Raw genomic sequence first — 22,589 nt, forward strand, 5'->3', positions numbered from 1 at the left:
TAATGCCAAAAAAGTATTCCCAGAACTGAAAAATACCAGTTGCCAGAATGAAGGGACCCACTGAATGCGCAGCACTGCAGATGAAAGCCGACCCACACGGACGACAATGTCGTGCCATTTCAAGAGACTTGTACAAATTTTAAGACTCCTACAAGCTTCTAAAGATGGCAGGGAAAAAGTTACATACAAAGGATAAGTAAGAATAGCTTCTGAGTGCTAAAACAGTGACATGAAAACAAGAAGGCAATGGAGCGATCTTTGAGTTTATGAACAAAAATGAAAGCCAACACAGAATTCTATACCCAGCCAGACTGTCCATCAAGTTTCGTTCCTGCATGGTCCCAACAGGTTTGCCCCCGAAGCATCCTGTGTCAGAAAGCCACTGGAGAAAGTCCTCCACCAAACAGGAGCATCAACAAAAAATGAGCAACACATGACCTTCCATGAAGAAGGGGTAAGGTCCTCCCCAGGATGACAATCAGGGAGAGCTCAGGCGGTGGTGGGCATCAGGAGAGAGGGAGACAAGTCCAAGTTGGAGGAGCACAAGAGGAGCGCAAGAGGAGGCGATGCTGACAGCGGTCTTCACCTTGTCCAAAGACACTGCAACATCTTTCTAAAGTGATTAACTCCATGAAGATGAGGAAGTCAGTGAAGAAAGACAAAGACAAGAGTTGCCACAAACTTAGAATCCCACTCTGGACAGAAGCCAAGGATGAGAACAGAGGAACGTCCCAGAACAACACAGTAAAAGGCCTCAGGCGCAAGCAGCTTGGAAAAGAGAACAGAGATCTCCAGGGAATTGTCTGCCAGCAACAGAATGTGAAGAAGAGCTGAGTCTAGATGACGAACCACGCAGAGAAACTACTAAGGGGCTCCGGGAAGGTACAGGGGAAATGAACGACAGGTGTGAGGAAGGTGAAGAATGCGGGGGCTGACGAAGGAAAGAGAAATGCCCGCGCTCCTGCCCTGTGCGCATCTCCACCACAGGACTGACCACTGTGCCACCCTTGCTGGCAGACTCTCCCTCTCCCTCGCTCGGCCGGGAAGACCTCTTGGAGAGGATTTCTCATCCAGCTGTCGCCTTCTAGAATCCAATACAATCCCCGCTACAGGAGTACAGGCAAGAGCAGTCTGGGGTCTTTTTACGTTTATTCAGGTACTGAGCATCTACTGTACACACCTGCTATCCTTCCAGAGAACTAGAATTCAAAGACACACCAACCTTGCTCGCCTTTAAAGAGTTTCAACTTTTTTTTCACGCCTGAGAAAGCACCTAAAACACGCTCAGAACACGTGCACGTGACATGTGAATGACCTAGTGATGAATCAATGAACATACACACTGGCTTTGGGGGCCTTATAACTGCTCCTCACTTGATTTTGTATTTTAAGGAGAATTCAAGCAAACACTAACACTGCATCCTATGGACACTGGCCCTACGGCGTGCCTGCCCCCGAATAGTGGGCAGCCCAGGGCATGCAGCATCCAGCACAGAACTGATGTACATATAAGCCCAGAAATCTGAATGAACGTAGTTCAAATAGGGCAGAAAACGAGAGTATTTCCCAAACCCTGTAATTAAAATGCTTAAATTCTTTTGCTCCAGACAAAGAAAAATTACACTTGGCTCATTATACAGTGAAATACACTGTCAGCTCCTTGTTACTTGTATGACGGACACTCTCTGCATCCTGGCATGAACGGGTGTGTGTTAAGACACATCAGAGATGCTCAGGCCACTCTGACCTCTCTCCAAGACCCTCTGATGTGCAAATGAGGACTTCCCAGCAGTCACAGCACACTCTCGCTCTATGCTTCTGGAACACGTAACATACTCCGCACCATCGCTCTGCTCAGAACGTTCTCGTTTCAGTGCATGGTCCCACTTGGACAGGCCCTCACCCCCGCCCCCCACCGCTCCAACCACAGCGACAGCCGCCGTCGGTGGAGGGTGTGCGGGGCAGCGTTCTCTCCCAAATGCTGAACAGGCACCCGCTCCCGAGTTCTCGCAGCCCGGACGACTGCTCTCTTGCCCTTTTACATATGAGAAAACGAAGTCCAGAAAAACTAAGAAATTCTCCAAGGTCACAGAGCAAACAAGGGAGAGAGTGCTCAGGCAAACAGCAGTTTCTCTCAGCATCACAAGCTGTGCTGCTTCCCAAGTTTCCCAGATCCCCACGTGAAAACAATGGGCACGATTTGGGCTTTCCGAGGCACACATGGCAGAACGACTCTTTCTAAAGCTGCGAACATTCGACACGACATATTGACGAACTGTAAGATATCTGGCTTGGACCAACCAGGCAGGCTCAGCCCCTGGCGAAGAGAGGGTCTGCTCAATGCTAAATGCCAAGGAAAGCCCAAACCCACCACGTCCTCATGTGTAACCGCCGGACAGCTGGCACCGCGGAAGTCCCAAGTGTCCGAAACATACCGCCACGCCGCCCTGGCGTCGCTCCCTCTGAGCCGGGGTGCAGGGGCTTCCGAAGCAGGTGGCGCTGCCACCCGCGCTCTGCAGACACAGGTCAGGGTAAATTTCTGAAAAACCAAAAACATAAGAAGAAGCTGAACATGATTATGAAAGTTATCTGAGAAAACGAACACTTGTTTATGCTTCCAAAGACTTTTCTAGCCAAACACACTCAGACAACAGCTCACAGGCCACCGGTCAGGGCGGCCCGGGCATCCACGTGCCAGTGCGGGTTGACAGGCTGCCGTCCAGCTGCTGGTGAGCAGGACGACAGGAGGACAGGAGGGAAATGAAGAGGCAAAATGACCAGTTTCTGAAAACCCAACGGAGGAACCACCACCACAACAAAGCGCCGTTTATGTGCGGGTCAGGGGTAGGCACCGCGGCCGGCTTTCCCACATGCTGGCCGGACACGTCCGGGAACAGCTGAGATTAGCTTCCAGCTCTCCCGACGGAAAGGACCGCACCGCCAGCAGCTCTATTTGCTGCCCTCAGGATCCCTCCCTGACCAGCCACGTACCAGGAACTGTGTCCCATCACATTTCTACCAGAGTCACGGTACTCTCGCCCTCACGGATGAGGAAAGAGACTTAGAGCGTCGGGAACCTGCTCAACAGGCAGCGAGCAAGGATCAGGTCTGAGATCCAGAGCAAGACCAGCCCGCACCCATTCTCCTAACCACCGCTGTTCTACACGGTAAATAGTATCCCCAGAAAATTCGACTTGGCAAAGGCTTAAAAATATGAAAGAAAGGCGCCTGGGTGGCTCAGTGGGTTAAGCCTCTGCTTCAGCTCAGGTCATGATCTCAGGTTCCCGGGATGGAGCCCCGCATCGTGCTCTCTGCTCAGCGGGGAGCCTGCTTCCTCCTGTCTCTGCCTGCCTCTCTGATGCTTGTGATCTCTGTCTGTCAAATAAATAAATAAAATCTTTAAAAAAAAAAATAAGTGAAAGAAACACTATTCTACTCTAACTGATTAACAGGCACAGCTGACACACTCAAAGCAAGGCGACCCTTCAATCACACAAGAGAACTAATGGCTGTGACAGTCTACCGACGGGTCATTTCGTCTGCCTGAGAGACACCAAAAGGAGGACCATGGACCACGTTCCCGCAGTATACAGAATGCGGAGCAAGGCCGGAGCTAACTGAGCGAGAGACGCAGCCCAGTGGACACCGGCGACCTCCGGGTGAAACAGGTCCCTGTGTAAGTAGAAGCAGTTCACCAAGCAAAGGGTCCCAGTTCGAGGTAAGGAAGAATAAGCCATTCCTTCCTGCCACTCCTAGAAAGGGCGATAGGAAAAGCTGGACGGAGTAACTACAGAAACAGTGTGGCCGCTCTCAAAAGTAAACCGCAGCAGGTGCCTTAGGAAGCAAGCTGGCAGTCACACCACCACACGGGCAGATCTGCACACAACAGAAAGCCTCCCGAAGTAACACCTGAAGTGTGGAGGGCACACCCTAACACACTCAGTGCAGCAAGAACCCGAAGAAGGTCAGGTCCTGCGGGAGAAGAGCATCAGCGTAAGCCGATACCAAGGAGGAAGCTAACATCAGAATCAGCCCCCACACGCTTTAAAACAGCCAGCGTCCAAGTAATTCCGCAAACCAGCATACACACAGCACACTCGGTGTCACAAACTCTTGTTGGCCTTTTACCCCGTAAACCCACTGGCTCCGGCCCCCCACGCCACAGAAACTTCTTCTAAGACTACCAATGACCTGTGCACTGCTCAGGCCAATCACCAGAGCTCAGGTCTCGACCTTTCGGCAACAACGGACCAGAGCTGATCTCCCACTCCTGTTCTCATGGTTTTCTTCTTACCCCACAGATGCTCTCTCCTTCCAGAGGCCCGGGGCTCTGTACTTTCTCATCTCAGCTATGCTCACCTCCCAGGCAAACTCACATCAAATGCTGTTTCCGGGCTAACGAAGCTAAAACTGCTCTTGTGCTGGATGGACTGGCGTTCCCTCTGCAGGAGAGCCACCATCTCCGCCTTCTCCTGGCCTCACCGAAGAGAAGGCAGAGCTACACCTCCCAAAACCCCTTCCTGCTACAACTCAGGGTGGAAGTTGAAGTTGACTAGTAAAAATTGTCTAGAATGGTCCGTGTTTTCCTGACCAAACCCTGGCAAGTGTACTCTATGCTGGGACCCACTTCTAGGTCCCTTGGAGACCGAGTAAAACGTGCAACACCTCCCAGGCCAGGAGCTGACCGACCCGCCCCCTCCACAAACCTTCTTACACAGTCTTCTCCGTTCCTGACTGCGTCCCCTTCCAACCGCTGGGGCCATAAACAACGGCTATCACCCCTGCCTCCTGTCTCCCTCCCACATTCCTCATCCTGTCTGGTCAACAAGTCATGTGGGCTCTTCCCACACAACAGGCCCAGACCCTGTCCTCTTGCCATGGCGTGAGTTCACCAACACCATGGTGCCGCGAACCACTATCACCACTCGCCCAGATGACTGCGGCGCTCTGGGACCGGCTTTCTGGGCCCCGCCCCACCGCCCTAGCGTACACGTTGGTTCCAAACCTAGAGCAGGTGTGTCACTTCTCTGCTGCAAACCCTAAACAGTCCCCACACCTCACATGGATGACAAGGAGTTCATTAAATCATGTTTAACTCAACAGCAAAGGAAATGTGCAGAGGAAAAGTGCACTTGTTGGGGCGCCTGGGTGGCCCAGTAGGTTGAAGCCTCTGCCTTCAGCTCAGGTCATGATCCTAGGGTCCTGGGATTGAGCCCCACATCGGGCTCTCTGCTCAACAGAGAGCCTGCTTCCTCCGCTCTCTCTGCCTGCCTCTCTGCCTACTAGTGATCTATCAAGTAAATAAATAAAATCTTTAAAAAAAAAAAAAGTGCACTTGTTGAAAACAACGACCCTTTCGGCAAGAACGGCCGCTCCGAGGGGGACCCCAGGAGCAACACGGAGAGTCAAGGACGGAAAGAGGCGAGGGACTGAGTGGGTCTCCTTCGGTGCTGCTGAGCCAACAGGTGTAACCCACACCGCTCGACTATTTGTGCATGGAGCAAAGGGACCGAGGACGGGGCCTCTGGGAGCAGTTCTTGGTGGGGAACTGCTAGGAGAACACTTTCAAAGAGAAAACACTGACTTAACACGACCTGGAGCAGAATCTGCTAACACATACTATAACTGAAGACAGCAAAAATGTCTGCAGAGCAGAACAAGGGTTACCTGGAAATGTCACCGAGAGTATGAAAAGAGAAGTTGTTCAAAGCGTTGAGCTAGGGTTCTCCAATGTGTTAGTCAGCAACAGGTGCCCGTGGGAAATGTTCTGACCCATCGTGAGTTACCCAGCCAGGAGCACCGACAGCAAGCGTCAGGAAAACAGCCTGGCTTGTCCTGCCGCACAGCAGGTCAGCGCGGCGTGCGAGGCTTTGGTGGGACTTTTCAGCCTCAGAGCCAAGACCGAAATCTTTCCGAACTCAAGACCCTCCTTCAGGCATCGCTCTTACCAAACACCGAGCTGCTGCAGAGGCCAGCTTTTGCTCACACGTGTGAACACTTCATCGTGAGCTCCCCTAAACATACACGGCGCGGGAGGGGCCTCGGGCGGTGACCGCAAGCAACCTGATCACAAGCAGCCTCCCGCGCCACCAGAGTGACAGCGGCGCTGGCCCGCTCCATCACAGGAGCGTGGGACTCCGGAGCTCCGGGTTCAAGTCCCAGGCTGGGCACAAAGGTTACTTAGAAATAAAAAAATAAACAGCTAAAGAGAGAAGTGGATTTTGTCCCCGCGCAGATCTGCAGCGTTGTGTTTTCTGAGTTCAAACTACTGTTCCAGCAGCATTTCTCAGACCTCACTGCGGATACAACGAGAAGCCACGTACTTCAAAGCCACTGAACCACGCGACTGAGGCACTTCCTTCGGACCATCACCGGAAGAGACGAATCAGCGCTGGGATGACATGCAGAGAAGCAAGCGTCAAAAAGAGCCTCCTGGAATTCTACAAACGTCTGCCAAACCGCGAGCACGCTCAGCTGAGAGGACAAGCTTCCACACCGGTGTCCGCATCCACGAGCACCGCCAGCGGGAAGCTGCCGCCAAAGATGCCACGTGGAGACGTTCCGTGCAGATCAGCACCGACAGACCGACCACCGGTAACTGGCCGTGACATGAGGGATCACGAACCTCGAACTCCAACCAGGAAAATTGTTATCCAACCCTCCCCCCGAAAAAAGAATTCCACTCTTATTAGTAGACCTGTATTATAATATATTTACATACTCAATTATTATTTGGAATTCTGTCAATAAAAATTTTGTAGAAATTACAGTGTTTTCTCTTGTTATGTAAGTACTTACATAATATCCTTCATTTTGCCCATTAGTCTGCAAAACCTAAAATATCTACCATCTGCCCCTTCAGAGAAGCTTGCCGATCCTTTTCAGTCAACTTCCCCAGGTTTTCCGCACACAGGTACAGCTAAGGCACATTTCACACATCTTTAAGTTCTCAGCTGGTTTTTTCTTTTTAACTTCTCTGCCATTTTACCTTTCTTTATTCCTTATAAATTTTACCTTGTTGATTTTAGCACTTCGTCACAACCTATCGAAATATTTTAAAATTCTGATTCTAAAAATGAACAGTCCTCCAGCACGAACTCCTGATCTTTATTCAAATTCCTGATGAAAACATTCCGACAGGTGTCAAGGATGACACACTTCTGGAGACGGCTTCACTTGTGTGCAGAAATTCTGGTATTTTAGTTTTGTGGCAAATCACACTACATGTGGTTGCAACATACCTCCTACCTAAAAGCAGTAATTTCTTGAACTCCCTGGTAATGACAGAAATAGTAATTTACTTTGTAGGCTTCATGCAGGAAAGGATTAAGCTTGCCCCAAGCAGATTTGGCCATTGCCCAGTTCCTGGGAAGTCACCTCTGAGCCCTTGGAATGTCCTGCCTGATGAGGTAGTCTTTCAGTCTTTGTTTAGCTGGGGGGCCTTGGGTCACACCAGACAGTCTATGCTAACAATTTGATTTCTGGTGGAGCCTTGGGCCACACACAACACCAGCTTGATTTCCAGAGGGACTGCAGACAAAACCTGGCCATGCAGCTGGCAAGTGCCTACAGGATAACCCCCCATAAATACCCCGGACCCCAAGGCTCAGGTGAGTTTCCTGGGCTGGCAGCGTCAGTGCTGGGAGAAGTCCACGCACCCGCACCGGGAGAAGACGACTAGAAGCTCCTGCTGGTCTTCCCAGGACTAGGCCCTGTGCTTTCGTTCACTGACCGCCACCTGCATCCTCGCCCTGTAATGAACCATAACCAGGAGTGTAATGGCTTCTCAGAGTTCTGTGAGTCCTTCTAGTGAGCCACAGAACCTGCAGGGAGTTGTAGGAGCCTCTCAGATTTACAACGTATTTTCACCAACAGTACAGCAGTGTTTCTTCAGCATGAGGGGAAGCTAGTTTAAAAGGCAGGTGACTGGCTTCCACATCAGGAATGGTAACTCAACATCGCTGTGGGATGATACCATCACATTGGTTTTAATTCTTTTTTTTTTTTTTTTTCCAAAGAAAAGGCCAGATCATGAGGGGATGGGGCAGGGCAGAAGGAGACAGAGAATCCCAAGCAGACTCCACACTGGGTACAGAGCCGAACATGGTGGCCGGATCTCATGACCCTGAGATCATGACCCGCGCTGAAAACACGAGCAGGACACTTAACTGACTGCGGCACCCCCGTGCCTGTTTGCGTCTCTCACACACGGTCCTCAGCAATTCTTACAAAACCTCAGTGTTTCAGGACCACTGATACACCCAAAATCTTCCTGGGGAAGTGACTATCTTTTTTCTTTTTTAACTTACTTTATTTACTTATGTAATCTCTACATACAAAGTGGGGCTCAAACTCACAATCCCAAGATCAAGAATCACACATTCCACCACTGGGCCAGCCAGGCACCCAGGACTGTCGTCTTCTTAATGAATCCCCATCATGGCAGATGCTCAGGAGTCAAGAGTGACTCATGAAAATGCCTTAAGTGTGACAGATAAGTGTGCAGAGCTGGCATTATTAGTTTTCTGAAACTCAGACTATATACATGTGTGAGATGTTGTGTCACTTCTCAAATACCCACGATAATGCAGAAATAAATAACTAAATGCAAACCAGATGCTACTTGGATACAATTCGAGCAACTGACTCAACGCTGTCCCCTTCTTACCCACTTTCCAATTACATCAATTTTTTCCAAGCTCCTGACAGTTAACAGGAAACCAGAGTTTTACAAGGGGTCTTCACACCCTGCTCATCTACTCGAAAGGTCACCAGCGAGCTCGGAGTGAAGTCGGCCGAGACTGTCTTGCAAGTCCTCCTCTGTTTCTATCCAAAAGCCACTCATCTTCTCTGGGTTAGTTCTTCAGCTCTGAAGTGGGAGCCCCGAACCAGATGATCCCTAAATTTAGATCAACCTCTAAAATCCTAGACTATCTAAAGCAAGAAAAATAAAGGAGGCAAACACCCAGTGGAAAAGTTAGAACTTCCAATGAAATGGTCGAAAGGGCAAAGTCAAAGACAAACATGAACTCTTTAGCAACCAAACACTTAGTCGTGACCTATCACACATTCCTACATAGACAACCTGCATTTAAACTAAGTCACTCCTGCTACCTCTGTTACCAAGTCAGGTCCTTAGAACACAACTACTGTATTTTTTCCAAAGCAAAAAGCAAAGCCTTCTCTGCCATGACACAGACAAGGAGATTCCAAACGTCTCGCCAATACTGGAATCACAATTATCCCCAGGCTGAAATCTTATGGGTAATATCTTACACAGCCCAGGGTTTTTCACTTCTAACGTCTACACCATCACTGAATTCCATCATTTCTTATATCTTTGCCACTCATGATACTTGGCCCTTAATGGAGGTCACAGTTGTTCTCAAGAGGAAAAGGAAACTTTTTCAGACATATACCCATGTCTAAACCCTCCCCTCTAAGAGTCATCTTCTAAGGGCAGCCATGTATCTCCAAAACCAGCAGCTCTCTGCAGGCCCCGCTACAATGTGTAAGTCTGCACTTCCTACATTACACATAACGCTGAGGTCAGACATGAACCAACCTGCTCTGGACTCCAGAACAGCGCACCGATCTGCCTGGCGCGAGCGAGCCGCCGGCTGCCGGGCTCCTCCTGCACTTGTCCGAAGAGCCACCTGTGACAGTGGGCATCAGGCCCTGTCTTACAACTATGAACCAGCAACACGCTTCTGAACGGACAGAAAAACGACACTCCTTTTTGAACCGACACAGCCGACTAAAAGTGACACTGGACCATCTCTCACAGCCACGGGACTGTTAAGATATGCCTGACAGTTCATGTAGCTTCCTCTAGTGCACAAGAGCAGTGTTGAAACCCAGGCCAATCAGAGTCCCAAACAGCTGGCTGGCCTTCTGTGTACCAACACTGTGCCTTGTGGGGTCTCTTGGGAGGGCAGGGGAGGCCGGGGAGACGTCTCCATTGCTGACTGGCAGCGTTTGGTTGGGACAGTCAGGCTTCGGCGACAGCTTCGAGAGTCTGTTCCATGTAGCGGTCTGTGATGTGTTATATTTAAAGTGAAAGTCCTTTGGTTTGGATGCTTAGCCTTCCCTTACAGCTCACACCTGTGCCGAGTGTCAGGTGTCTACAGTCTAATAACAAGGAGTGCCCGGAGTGCCCTCCCTTGGGTTGGGCTCACTTTGATAATGGGACGAAAGCCCAAGCATTCCTACCCCAAGAAAATAACTCACACAATTCTTACCATTTCTGGGGTTCATGGACCTAGGAGAGAGCATTTCCTCCTTAAGCAACAGTCTGATCAGCAAGCACTTAAGAACAGAAAGATCTTCATGGTCTTTCCACCACGGGAGAAATCCGGGAGCCATCCTGGAAGTGCTCCGCACACCCCCTCGCTCGGCTCTGCCTCTTCCTCCCCCTGGTCAGAGCCTGGAGACGGACTGAGAAACGGGCCTCCAGTCACTCTCTCTCCAGTTCCTCAGTCATGCCCTTAAGTGAGACCTTCTTCACTCGTGTGTACAACGTAATTGTGTAATTAAAGGAACACAGGCTATTCAGCCGGACCATCTGAACTTTGCCCATCACTTTACTAGCTGGGTGACAGACACCAGGCAGCCGTTCCCTCAGTGACAAGGGTCAGGTTTCTCCCCTTCCGAAGTGCATTACTGTAACACCTCCCTGACCCACTCTAGTCCTGACGCAGCCGCCCTCCTGCCACATGAATCTGCTCCTGTCAGGGTCAACCACACGCTGCTCTGACCTGCCAGCAGTATCAACCCCACTCCTGCTCGACCCAACCCTTTCTGTACTGCTAAACGCTGGTAAAAACGTTCAGTCCCACACACCCCGGCTCTCACACCTCGGCACTTTTACAGGGGGCATGTCCTCCACAAGGCCCTGCCTGCTGCCCACCTACTATTCAATTTCTCCAGATCCCTGCACACAACCAGACCTGCGGAGGTCACAGCATCTGGTCCACAGCCAGTTTTTGTATGGCTCCTGGGCTGATAAAGGCTTTTACCTTTTTAAAGAGTTGTTAAAAAAAAAAAATGACAGGCCCTATGTGGCCTACAAAGCCTGAACTGTTTACTATCTGACCTTGAACAGAGACAGTATGCTGACCTCGGGGCTTGACTGTGACCCGGGACATACCTCCAGGTCCTCAGAGCACTCTGCTCCAGGACCACTACTGCTGGGGACACCACACGGCACACCGAGTGCGTCACCCCCTCCTGCTTGCCCCAGGGGCTTAGCACGACCCCAAGCACAAGACAGCTGTCTAATAGTGCCAGCTCTCCATCAACCAGGTCCACTCACACACAGATTTCTCCAATACATGCCACACAGTAAATGTATTTTCTCCTGATTTTCTTAACATCCTCTTTTCTCTAACTTACTTTTTTATAATACAGTATATAACACACACACACAAAAATATGTGTTAACTGTGGATTTTCACCTATGGGGGGGTCTGGCGGCCTGCACTGGTCAAAGGTCACCTGTGCCAGCACATGTGCACATGACCCCACGTGGCGCCAGCGCCCGGAGCCTCGAAGATGGCAGATGCCAGACTGAAGAGCTACAGCCGGTATCGGATGCCACGGGACTGAAGGCGAAGCACCAACATTCCAACCTCCACCTTCTGTCTCCTAGCTCAGATTTCTTTGTTAGAAAGACCTGCCTCTCTACAAAACTACAATACCCTGACAACTTCAGTTACGAATACCTGACACTTTAGCTAAGGGTAAAACTTAATTTCTGATCCATTATTTAATTTTGATAATTTTCAGTTAATGCTACTCTTCATAAACAAAACAAAAATAAAACAGATACAACAAGTAAGCACTAGGCAGATCAGCACTTACTGGTTTTCTACTCAGTGCACCCAGCCCCGCGTAATGCCGCCTGCACCAGTGTGAGAACCCACACCTCCCCTTACGGACAGGCTCCACAATGAGCCTATCAAAGAGGCTCAATCACCTGTCTAGCTGTTCCAGCTCTAGGCAGACTCCAGAAAGAGTCAAACTTGAAGCATCGAGGACACCTGGACTGGTGGTTCTCCAAAGCAGACGCACGCACCGTTGCAAATCCCTTGAGGTTCTCAAGAGTCTGGCTAGCACCGCGTAACAGACACTCCCCAGTGACGACAACGCCCCATCTCTGCCTGCCCAACGCCATAGCCACTAGTCACACCTGCGTGCTGAGCACCCCAAGTGGGGCTAGTGTGACTGTCAAACAGAACTTCTAATTTTATTTAATTTGGTTTAAAGAGCCACACATGGTTAACAGGGACTACAGGAGACACAGATCCCAGTCTAGACTCTGGATTGAAACACTGGAGTGAAATGGAAAAGAATCTCCTCTGGCTCCTTAACTACAGGCTATGTTGTCAGGCCCAATCCTCCCCCTGAAAAAGACTAAAAAAGATGGACAGAGTACTTTTAAAAATCTTAAAATCAACCAGAAACTGACAAGATAATAAGGAAATACCAGGCCAAAATTAAAGTGAAATCAGGAACCCAAAGAGCTCAACAAGCACAGAAACCACCTTTGTCATGAAGTCACTTGCCAATTCTGAAAGTTCTCAACTTTCATTTCTACAACCATGCGGGGAAAGAGGAATAGGAATCAAAAGCTGGGTTCCTCAGGGTGTCTAACCAAAAACCCTACCTCAACAAGCAGGACCCTAAAGGCTACAAAGCTCCAGATCAGTAAAATGACAGCATTGGGTGGTCCAAAACCTCATGCCTTAACCTTGCTTTAAGGTGATTCCCAAACTGGTTGAAGCAAAAAAGGGGGGAAAAAAAGCTCTCTCGAAGGAGCTACATCCTTGTTCTATACCTCAAAAGAGTCGTACAAATAATCAGAATTAAATTAAGAATCCTACAAATAATATCTCACACCATTTAAAAAAAAAAAAAAGTATCTCAAAATGAATCACAGACCTAAACGTAAAACCTGAAACTTTTCTAGATGGGGATGGAGGGAAACATAGGAAAAAAACCTTTGTGACCTAGGATTAGGCAATGATTTGTTTTGGTTTGTTTTAGGCAATGATTTCTTAACTATGACACCAAAAAAGCACAGTCCAGGGGTGCCTGGGTGGCTCAGTCAGTTAAGGGTCTGTCATCGGCCCAGGTCATGATCTCAGGGTCTGGGGAGGGAGCCCCAAGTCACACTCTCTGGTCAGTGGGGAGCCTCTTCTCTCTCTGCCTCCTCCCTCTGGCTTGCGCTCTTGCTTTCTCTCTCAAATAAAATCAATCTTAAAAAAAGTAAACTTTAAAATAAAAGCAGTCCATAAAACAACAAACTGACGAGCCATCATCAAAATGTCTAACTTCTGCTCTTCAAGACTCTGTTAAGAGACTGCAAAACACGGGAGGCCTGGGTGGCACAGTCGGTTGAGCGCCCAACTCTTGGTTTCGGCTCAGGTCATGATCTCAGGGTCGTGGGATCCAGTCCCACATGGGACTCCATGTTCAGCATGGAGTCTGGTTGGGACACACTCTCTCCCGCTCTGCCCCTCCCCAACCCCACATACAATCTCCCTAAATTTTTTTTAAAAAGAGAGAGAGAGGGCTACCTCGGTGAACGTCTATCTTCAGCTCAGATCATGATCTCAGGGTCCCAGGGTCGAGTCCCCCATCAGGCTCCCTGCTCAGTGGGTAGTCTGCTTCTCCCTCTGCCTATGCCCCTCCCCAACCCCCCACTCCTGCTCTCTCTCACCATCTCAAATAAATAAATAAAATCTTTAAAAGAGAAAGAGAATGCAAAAACAAGCCACAGCATGAGAGAAAAGCAGAGCACACATCTGATAAAGACTTGTATCCAGAATACATAAAGAACCCACCAATAAGGAAAAAAAATTTAATAGGCAAAACATTTGAACATCAAAGAATACATGGGTGGCAAAGAAGCATAGGGGAAGATACTCGACATTATCAGGCATCTGGGAGACAAATAAAACCACACCGGAAGACCACTGCACACCTACCAGAACGGCCAGAGAGCTAAAAGACTGGGCATGCCCAATGGTGCCCCAACGGTCAGAGTGACGAGAGCTCCCACAAAAGCCTGGGGTGGGTGTAAAACGGTTCGGCCAGTCTAGAACAGAGTCTGACACTTACTTTTTTTTTTTTAATGATTTTATTTATTTATTTGAGAGAGAGAGAGAGAGACAGGGAAGGAATGCAAGCAGGGTGAGTGGGAGGAGAAGCAGTCTTCCCACTGAGCAGAGAGCCTGATGCGGGGCTCAATTCCGGGACCTGAGATCATGACCTGAGCCAAAGGCATACGCTTAACCAGTCGAATGAGTCACCCAGGTGGCCAAGGGTTTGACACTTTCTTAAAAAGCCAAACACACACCTACCACGTGATGCAGCTGTTCCAGTGCGCGACCCAACCATTCCCAAGAGAAATCAAAGCCTGTGTTCACATAGAAAGACTTCAACAGTCATTCAAAGGCTTTATTTGTAGAAGTAGAAATGAGGAATGACTCTCCACACTCTGATCCCATTCGATGTCATCCCAAGCAACAACAGGAAGAAGTTTTTTGGAAGTTAGCAAGTGATTCTAAAATAGACACAGATCTGCAAAGGGTCAAGGACAGTCAAGGTGTGCCTGCAGAGGCACCAAGCGGGAAGAGTTGCACCGCAGGACTCGGGATAAAACTGAAATGATGGAGGCAGCTTACATGGGGCAGTACCAGGGGAATCCAAGAGTCCAAGACGCACACACACATGGACCGTTCATTTACAGGAAGGGGGCACTGCGCGGAGCTGAGGAGAAGATGCTCTTTTCAATAAGCAGTGTTGGGACAGCGGGACGTCCACATGTTCACGAAGCTAGATCCCGTCTTCAGATTCTACACCCACACCAATTCTGAGAGAACTAGAAAGTTAAAGGTTAAAAGCAGAAATATAAAAGCACTTAAAGAATAAATGAGGAACTAGTTCATGACTTCAGGGCAGGGAAAGACAGAAAAAGCATTCAAGGGAAAAGACCCATAAATGCCACTAATTAAACTTAAAAACTTCTATTCATTTAAAACAAAAAAACACTGAGTCAGTGAAACTGCATATGACAAAGTGGGAAGAGACAGCAGCAAAATACTCAACCAACAAAGAATGTGTGTCCTGCATATGTAAAGTCTACAAATCAATTTAAAAATAACCTAATAGGAAAATATAGGCACTTCGCAAAAACAGTGAGCCTGAAAGGCCAGTAAATGTATAAAAAGATGTGCAACCTCACTGTAACCAGGAAAAGGCTATTTGAAAGCACTAGGCAGCGACGCAACAGAAACCACCAGAAGGGGCGGGGCGGGGAGACCGACGCGAGACCAGAGGCAGCTGAAGCGGTCATCAGAGAGGAGCCACCGGAGAGGCAGTCCCTGAGCGCTGCTCCAGGCCCGGCGCTCCGACATGCATGGATTGGGGTCACAGTCTATAACCGACGATAAACTCCAACCCCACCGGACTCATACAAGGTGAAAGAAGCTGTCCCAGGTACTGGTTCCCACCACTCCTCCCCTTTATCTTCTCTATCACGGAGCCGCACCACTAACCCAAGTCTGACACGGACCAGAGGAGGGACATGGGAACAGCCTTTGGCTCTGGGCTGCACAGTCCAGCCCACCGGGTCCATCCCTAATTCTTCTTCTCTGCCTTAGCAGCAACCTTCACGTACTTAAAGACCACAAGACCCCCTTGGCAGGAGTACGGACTCCTCTTCAATCCTAAACCAATCACTGAGGGCCAACCCACTGTGCCGGTGGGAGGGAGCCACGAAGGCCCCGCGGATATGCACGGAATGACAGAATCCGTGTCCCCGAGCTCACAATCCTCTGTGTGCCTACAGGTGCGTCCAACTCTGCAGCAGACACAGGAGAAAGCAAGCACATCACCAACCCTGTCTTTTAACACTTTCATCTAGGTCTGGTCTTAGGGAAAAAATAAAGGACAAAGGCAAAACAGTATGTATTAAATTTGGATATGACTTTCATGCTAGGGCTAGAATCGATTCCCACAGAAGTGCTTCAGCAGTCACCCCAAGGCTCGGAGATCCTCCTGACTCCAGTAAACGAGCCAATCTCTCGGCACCAAAACAAAACCACCAGCAAACTCGTGCCTTGAGCACCCACACATACACACTCTCCAGCTGTTTGCCAAAAACCTCAAGTCTGGGGCCACACAAACTGCTATTTCAATGCAAAGTTGCTTACTTAAAATCCAAACCAAGATTCAAAAGAATTAAATGACCTCAGCATAAAACATTCAACATCCCTCAACAAAATCAGTTGTAAGGTCTTCCCAAGACTCTACAAATCCTAAAAACCACACTCGGGAGTCCTGAGGCGAAGGCAGTCTCATCAGCAAATCAAAGTGATCAGAAGCCACCCGCTACCTCTGCCATCCACCACCGAGTGCCACCAGCTACCTCCTGCTTTTCGCTGGAACCTTCTGTAGCAGCGGCTCTGCACAGCAAGCCGACACTACCCGCGGGGCACCAGCCCCAGAGTCTGGTTCAGGAGGTCGGAGGAGGGGCACAGGCATCTGCGTTTCCAGTTCAAGTTCAAGTGACGGTGAGCAACCAAACCTCACAAGTCGCTGCGGAACAACCAGGTCACCGGTTTACCAGGTGTGGGTGGGCGCAGGCTTCCCTTCACGACAAGCAAGACTAAGGGGGAACTGCTGAGGAAGAACAAACGACTGCTTTTTTTTTTACCCAAATACTGACTTTTCCTGCCTGAGTGAAGAAGGCTGGCGTGCTGCGGAACTGACAGTGTTAGGAAGCTGCATTTCTAAAGACGGTTTCAGGGCAGAAGGTAAAACCCTTGTAAAGTACGTGATGAATCCAACCGATTAGTGAAAGACACATTACAGCTCCCAGACCAGTCATCGAGGATCCTGCGTGAATCCCGCTCATCTTGTGCCGCCCGAAGCAACTTCCGATGTCTTCAGGACACAGAATGAGTCCTACCGAACACAGGACCAACTCCTACAAAATCAATTTCTAGAACAAAAACGTGAGAATTGTAAAGGGACAGAGAAATGTTTTTTTCCCTTAGCTCAAGACACAAATACGGAATGCATAAAATCATTTCAGCTCACTCTTCTGTCCATCAAAGACAAACACATGGTGCTTTGGTCACAAGTAGACCCCACAAGCCCCTACCATTCACAGCAGAATCCAAGGCACCAGATGGCACAACTTTCAAGATAGAATATGGAGGCAGAAAGGAGATCCTAGGCACAGACAGTCAAAGATTCAACTTTTTAGGTTCTTCTGAGCCTTGGTTTTGGTCCACTGGCCCCAGAGAAAGGAGTACAGAGTAGGTCAAGTCTTAAAAGCATGACAGAAAATTCTAAATCGGAGAATGAGCACATTCACTTCCAAAACATTTACAGAGCAGCAATGTGTTAGAGATCATAAATTCTAGGATGTCCTACAAGGGGATTAAACCTGAATGATAAATGTACAATTCACTTTTCCCTCACATTAGTCCTTGCTTCCCATGAAACTTTATTCCTAAACACTGATATTCCCCCCCCCCCCCAGAAAGGCACCAACGAAACAACTCTAGATGTAGAGGCCACTACAGCACAACCTTTAACAATAAGAAGCATCAACCACAGCCCTATGCATTACATATTTTTATTTAACAATTTTGAGTTAATTTAAAATAATGAAACAATTCTGGTATGTCCATTACAGTGTTCACCTACACCACGCTGGCCACATCATAGCTTCATGATACGAAAGTGTCAGACTCAAACAGAAAACATAGTAATTTAAACTTTCCCAGACACAGTAATTACGCTTGCACGTGACTCACTCCCCCTTTAGAAGATCAGTGAGGCAACTGTTTCCCCAGTCCTGCCTAGTCCTAGAAGCTGCGCAGAAAAGTTCAGCAGGTCTGGCCAACCAGGATCTGTCCCTTGCGGGCCAAGCCTGTCCCCACGGCCGGCTCCTCTAACTCCAAATGGCCAGTGTTTCATCTGTAAAATGAGGACAGACATCACGCAACTCAATGGTTTTCATGAGGAACAGAGAGCACTCAGCTCAGGTCTGGCACGTTTCATCTCCCAGATTTAATTTGTCGAGAAAAAGGTAGGAACTCCTACCGACAACACCCAGTACCCACACCGGTACCCAGTAACATTACATCTCTTCCCTGTCAGTGGGTAACTTCCCCATGTATAACTTTAGTCACTTTTCTTGTTCTGAAAAGTGAGTTGACAGTAAGTAGCAATGTACATCAGTAAGATCTAGGCAGGATTACTTTAATTAAATACAAAGTTCGCAAGGAAACAGCTTCAGGTCCTGACAAACAAGGAAACTTTGAGGTGCTGCTACTAGATTCCTCCTTGGAGGTGTTCAACTGCTAAGAAGTGGCAATAGTGCGGCTCGTGCGAAAACATCTATTTCATACTTTCCTCTAAAAACCATTTCATCTATGTTTAGGCAAATCAGACCATAATTAACAGCATTTGCTAAAAATCCCATCTATCCTGAAAGATACGCCTATCTGAATTTTATTTCCATAATAGAGCCTAGCAAAAACACCAAAACACCTGTTACAGACAGGAAGAGAGGGGGTTCTTCTGCTACTTTATTATCAGAAACACATTTACTCATGTAGTTCTGAACGGTAAGACTTGGTACAATTCCTAGAAATTAATGCCAGAAAGTGGTAGATAGGAATTTCATTTCTCCTACACAAAGTTGCCTTTTGGTAGTCATGAAATGAAGGGGGGGAAGCCTTGGCAAAATCTTAGTAAAGAGAAAAGGCACCAACAGTTCAAATAATCCACTACTAAATATGGTTTTCAGCAGAGACGTAAAAAACCACTTCCTCACGCAGCCGGCTGGGGCCGCGGAACACAGGTACACCCAAACAGGAGCCGGGACCACTCTCATCCTTTCCCACCAAGGAGCGTTCTAAGGACACAGATGCAATTTCATATTTGAATGCTTACTGCATTCACAAACTTCCTGGAGTTTATTACTACTGACTCAAGTAAGGTCATTTACTTGGCCCAAGTTTTTAAAATTTGCATTTTAAATAACATACAGGCATCAGTAAAAATTCTCAAAGACCCCCACAGCAGTATTCTGCTAATTATTTAAAAGATTTTTAGTAAGGAGATACAGTAATGAAAATAAGTTCGTAAGCTAAAACTTTAAGGCAAAAGAAACTACTACAGAAACTAAACTTTACTCATTTATAAGCCAAAAAAACTCAATTCACAAATGACAGAAGTAATTTAACTTTTAATTATATTGAAATTTAAAACAAGATTTTAGCTGAAAACTAAACTGACAATGTTCAATTTCAAAAGTTAAAGACTTAGGGGCGCCTGGGTGGCTCAGTGGGTTAAGCCACTGCCTTCGGCTCAGGTCATGATCTCAGGGTCCTGGGATCGAGTCCCGCCCGCATCAGGCTCTCTGCTCAGCAGGGAGCTTGCTTCCTCCTCTCTCTCTCTGCCTGCCTCTCTGCCTACTTGTAATCTCTCTGTCAAATAAATAAATAAAATCTTTAAAAAAAAAAAAAAAAGTTAAAGACTTAGACATTAAGACTCTGAATCTCATCTTTTGTTATGTCACCCTTAAGACAATTATTTTCTCAAAACTAAGACACTTAAAAATACAGAAAAAGTTTCCATGAAATCTTTATAGAGAAGTGAACTAAGATCCTACTTCTCTAACTCAAGACTAACAACCAGTAAAGACTAGTAATTTTCAAAGCTATTCTTTACTACACTATAGTGTATATACAGTACACAGAATATACTGTGATTTTTTCTGCAGGAACTAATCAGTATTTTTTTTTAAAGGGGATAGCTTTAACAATACAATTCTGTTATTTAGACAACTTCTCCAACTTCCTAGTGAGAAAAGTTCTGTGATTTGCTGAAGAACCCAATTTTAAGAATTGGGACATCAAGTTGTCATTTCCAGTCATGGGCGTGGAGCACTAAAGAAAGGATGCTAGTTAGAAGTGTTTTAAGGATCCTCACTGCAGCTCCTAACTTCTGGTCTCCCCGGACACCCCAACACCATCACCCTCATGGAGCCTCACTGCTAATCTAACACAACTCACCTTCGGCAGACCGCCCCAAACTTAAATGCTGCGTTTTGCATTCAATGCTTTACTTATCCAAGGACCTGCTTCCTGATGTGCCAGTGTCTCTGGACAACGTGCAGGTCCTTCTAGTGAGTGCACATACTCAAGTGTCGGGTGGGTTACGGGACCCTTTAAGCAAGAGTAAGGCATTTTAAACAATCTCTTCCCAGCTTTCACTATTAAATTGGATTATTTAATAATCACCGGAAAGATACGATTCAGAATTAGGCATAGTTGATCTTGCTGCTTCTACAACATTTAGTACAATCAAGTACTGAAGACGCTAGTGGCAGGCCAAGTTAGTACCTCCCCTCCAAGCACAGCCCCATATAAAACAGTGTACTCCTAAAGACACCAGAACAGGGCGTCTGCGTGGCTCAGTGGATTAGGCCTCTGTGTCAGCTCAGGTCATGATCCCAGGGTCCTGGGATCCAGCCCCGCACCAGGCTCTCTGCTCAGTGGGGAGCCTGCTTCCCCCACCCACCCACCCACCATCTGCCTCTCTGCCTACTTGTGATCTCTGTCAAATATATAAATAATTTTTTTTAAAGACCCCGGAACACAAACTTTAGAAGTTTCATGGGTATAAATATTGCAGGACGCTAAAAATGATCTCCCCAGGGCAGCTGCACGAAAAAATTGCCTACACTGTACCCCGACAAAAGCAAGGTGAGGCTACCTCCGAATGTACCTTCCGATCCCTCGGCCGCCGCCCGGGTTCCCAGAGACACACACCTGACCCGCGCTCACAGACTCCTCGGCCCGTTTTACAGATCACTGGGGGCGGGGGGGTCTCTGCATTTCATTTCGAGCCGTGGCGGCCCATTTCCACAACCGTGACAGCGCTGACGTTCCACGTAAGATCCCGGCGAGGGTCGTCTGGCCTGCGGACCCCTAAACCCTCGCGCGCCGCAGCGAGGGCGCATGTCCCCGCTCCCGGCCACGACAGTGTCACTATTATCCCGGGCTCCCGGCCGGACCCCAGCTGCAGGCGGGCCGTGCCAGAGCGACACAGCGTTGAAACCACTCAAAAGAAAGGTCCTCTTGCCCTCGGTGCACTAAGCGAGATCCCGCAGTTAAATAAAAGCAAGTCACACGCGCGCACACACGCGCACACGCGCGCACACACGCGCACCCTCCCCGGAGGGAGAAAGGGGCCGAAGCCGGCAGCGGGGCCGGGGGCTGGTCGGCCGCAGCGGAAACTTGGAGGCACAATGAGTCCACGAGGTCCCCGCGGCCGCCGCCGGGCAGCCCCGGGCCCAGCGAGTTGAGCGCCCGCGGCGGGGAAGCGCCCGGCCCGGCCCCGGGTTCGAGGCTCGCGCCCGCCTGCCCGAGGGCCAGGGAGTCCGCGTGCCGGGTCCGGGCGCTCCCCGGGGTCCCCAAGGGCTTCCCTTCACCTCCTCCTCCGTCTCTCCCCGCTTTTGTTTGTGAGGCCATCGGCCCGCTCCCGAGGCGGCGGCCGCCCCCCAAGCCCCGGCCTCGAGCCCCCGCCTCTCCGACGCCCCGAGTGCACCGCCCTCCCCGCCCTCCCCGCGCCCCCCGCGCCCCCCGGGTCCCCTCGTCCCTCCGCGGACCCGCGCCCCGGCCTCCCTTCAGGCCGGCCTCCTCCCTCGCCGTCCGCCCAGAACCCGCCCCCTCGCCGTCCCCGTCCCCGGCCTCCCCGGGGCCGCCGGGCTCCCCACAGCCCGTCCGCCCGCGCCCCGGCCGCCCGCGCCCCGGCCTCCCCACAGCCCCGGCCTCCCCACAGCCCGGCCGCCCGCGCCCCTCCCTCGGCCCCCCCACGTCCTCGGCCTCCCGAGCCGCGCGCGGGAGGGGCCCGTCCCCGCCGCACCCGCCGCCCGGGCCGGCTGCTCGGCGCCGCTCGGCCCTCCGCCCTCCGCCCTCCGCCCGCCGGCCGCGGCCCTGCCGAGCCCCCGCGCCGGGAGGCGGCCCGCCCGCCCGCGCCCCGGCCCCGGCCCCGCACTCACTCGGACCGCGCTGGCGCCGGACGCGAGGGCAGACACCGCGAGGCGGCGCGGCGGACGCAGGGGCGGCGCCCCCTCCCACAGCTCAGGCCGCGGGCGCACAGCGGTCCCAGCCCGGCGGCGGCGGCGGCGGCGGCGGGCTTGCGCCCTCGGGGCCGTGCTGCGTCGGCGCGGGCCGCGCGTGCGCGGCGACCGGCTGAGGCGCGCGACGACGCCACGGCGCGCGCCCGGCCGCGTCCCCGCGCCGAGCTTCCGCCTCTCCGAAGGACCGGGCATGCGCCTGGCGGCCCGCGCATGCCCAGAACGCCACGCCGCCCGGCTCCCGGGACCGCGCAGGACAGCGACGCCGGGCTTTCGGGGACTGCGCGCGGGCGTGGCGGCGGGTCCCGGGAAGCGTCGGCGCGGGGCGGCCACCGGCGGCACTCCGGGCGGGCGGGCTCGGGCCCACCTCGGGGAAACCCTCCCCGCTTGCCCTGCCCCCACAGCCCGGACGCGGCCC

The 22,589-nt window shown here is 50.3% G+C and overlaps 1 protein-coding gene across 4 annotated transcripts in view; it reads right to left on the reverse strand.

Annotated features, from left to right (window-relative positions):
* PTK2 (protein tyrosine kinase 2) overlaps window positions 1-22,210 on the reverse strand; it is a 247,182-nt gene extending 224,972 nt beyond the window's left edge. For all 4 annotated transcript variants that reach the window (XM_059395226.1, XM_059395223.1, XM_059395224.1 and 1 more), the window contains exons 1-2: window positions 22,094-22,210; window positions 2,436-2,539 (exon numbers count right to left, since the gene is read on the reverse strand). The gene's annotated coding sequence lies outside the window, so the exon portion shown is untranslated. The remainder of the gene's footprint in view (window positions 1-2,435; window positions 2,540-22,093) is intronic.
* Between the last annotated feature and the right edge of the window lie 379 nt (window positions 22,211-22,589).

The sequence above is a fragment of the Mustela nigripes genome, chromosome 3, assembly GCF_022355385.1.
Source record: "Mustela nigripes isolate SB6536 chromosome 3, MUSNIG.SB6536, whole genome shotgun sequence".
Taxonomy (NCBI): Eukaryota; Metazoa; Chordata; class Mammalia; order Carnivora; family Mustelidae; genus Mustela; species Mustela nigripes.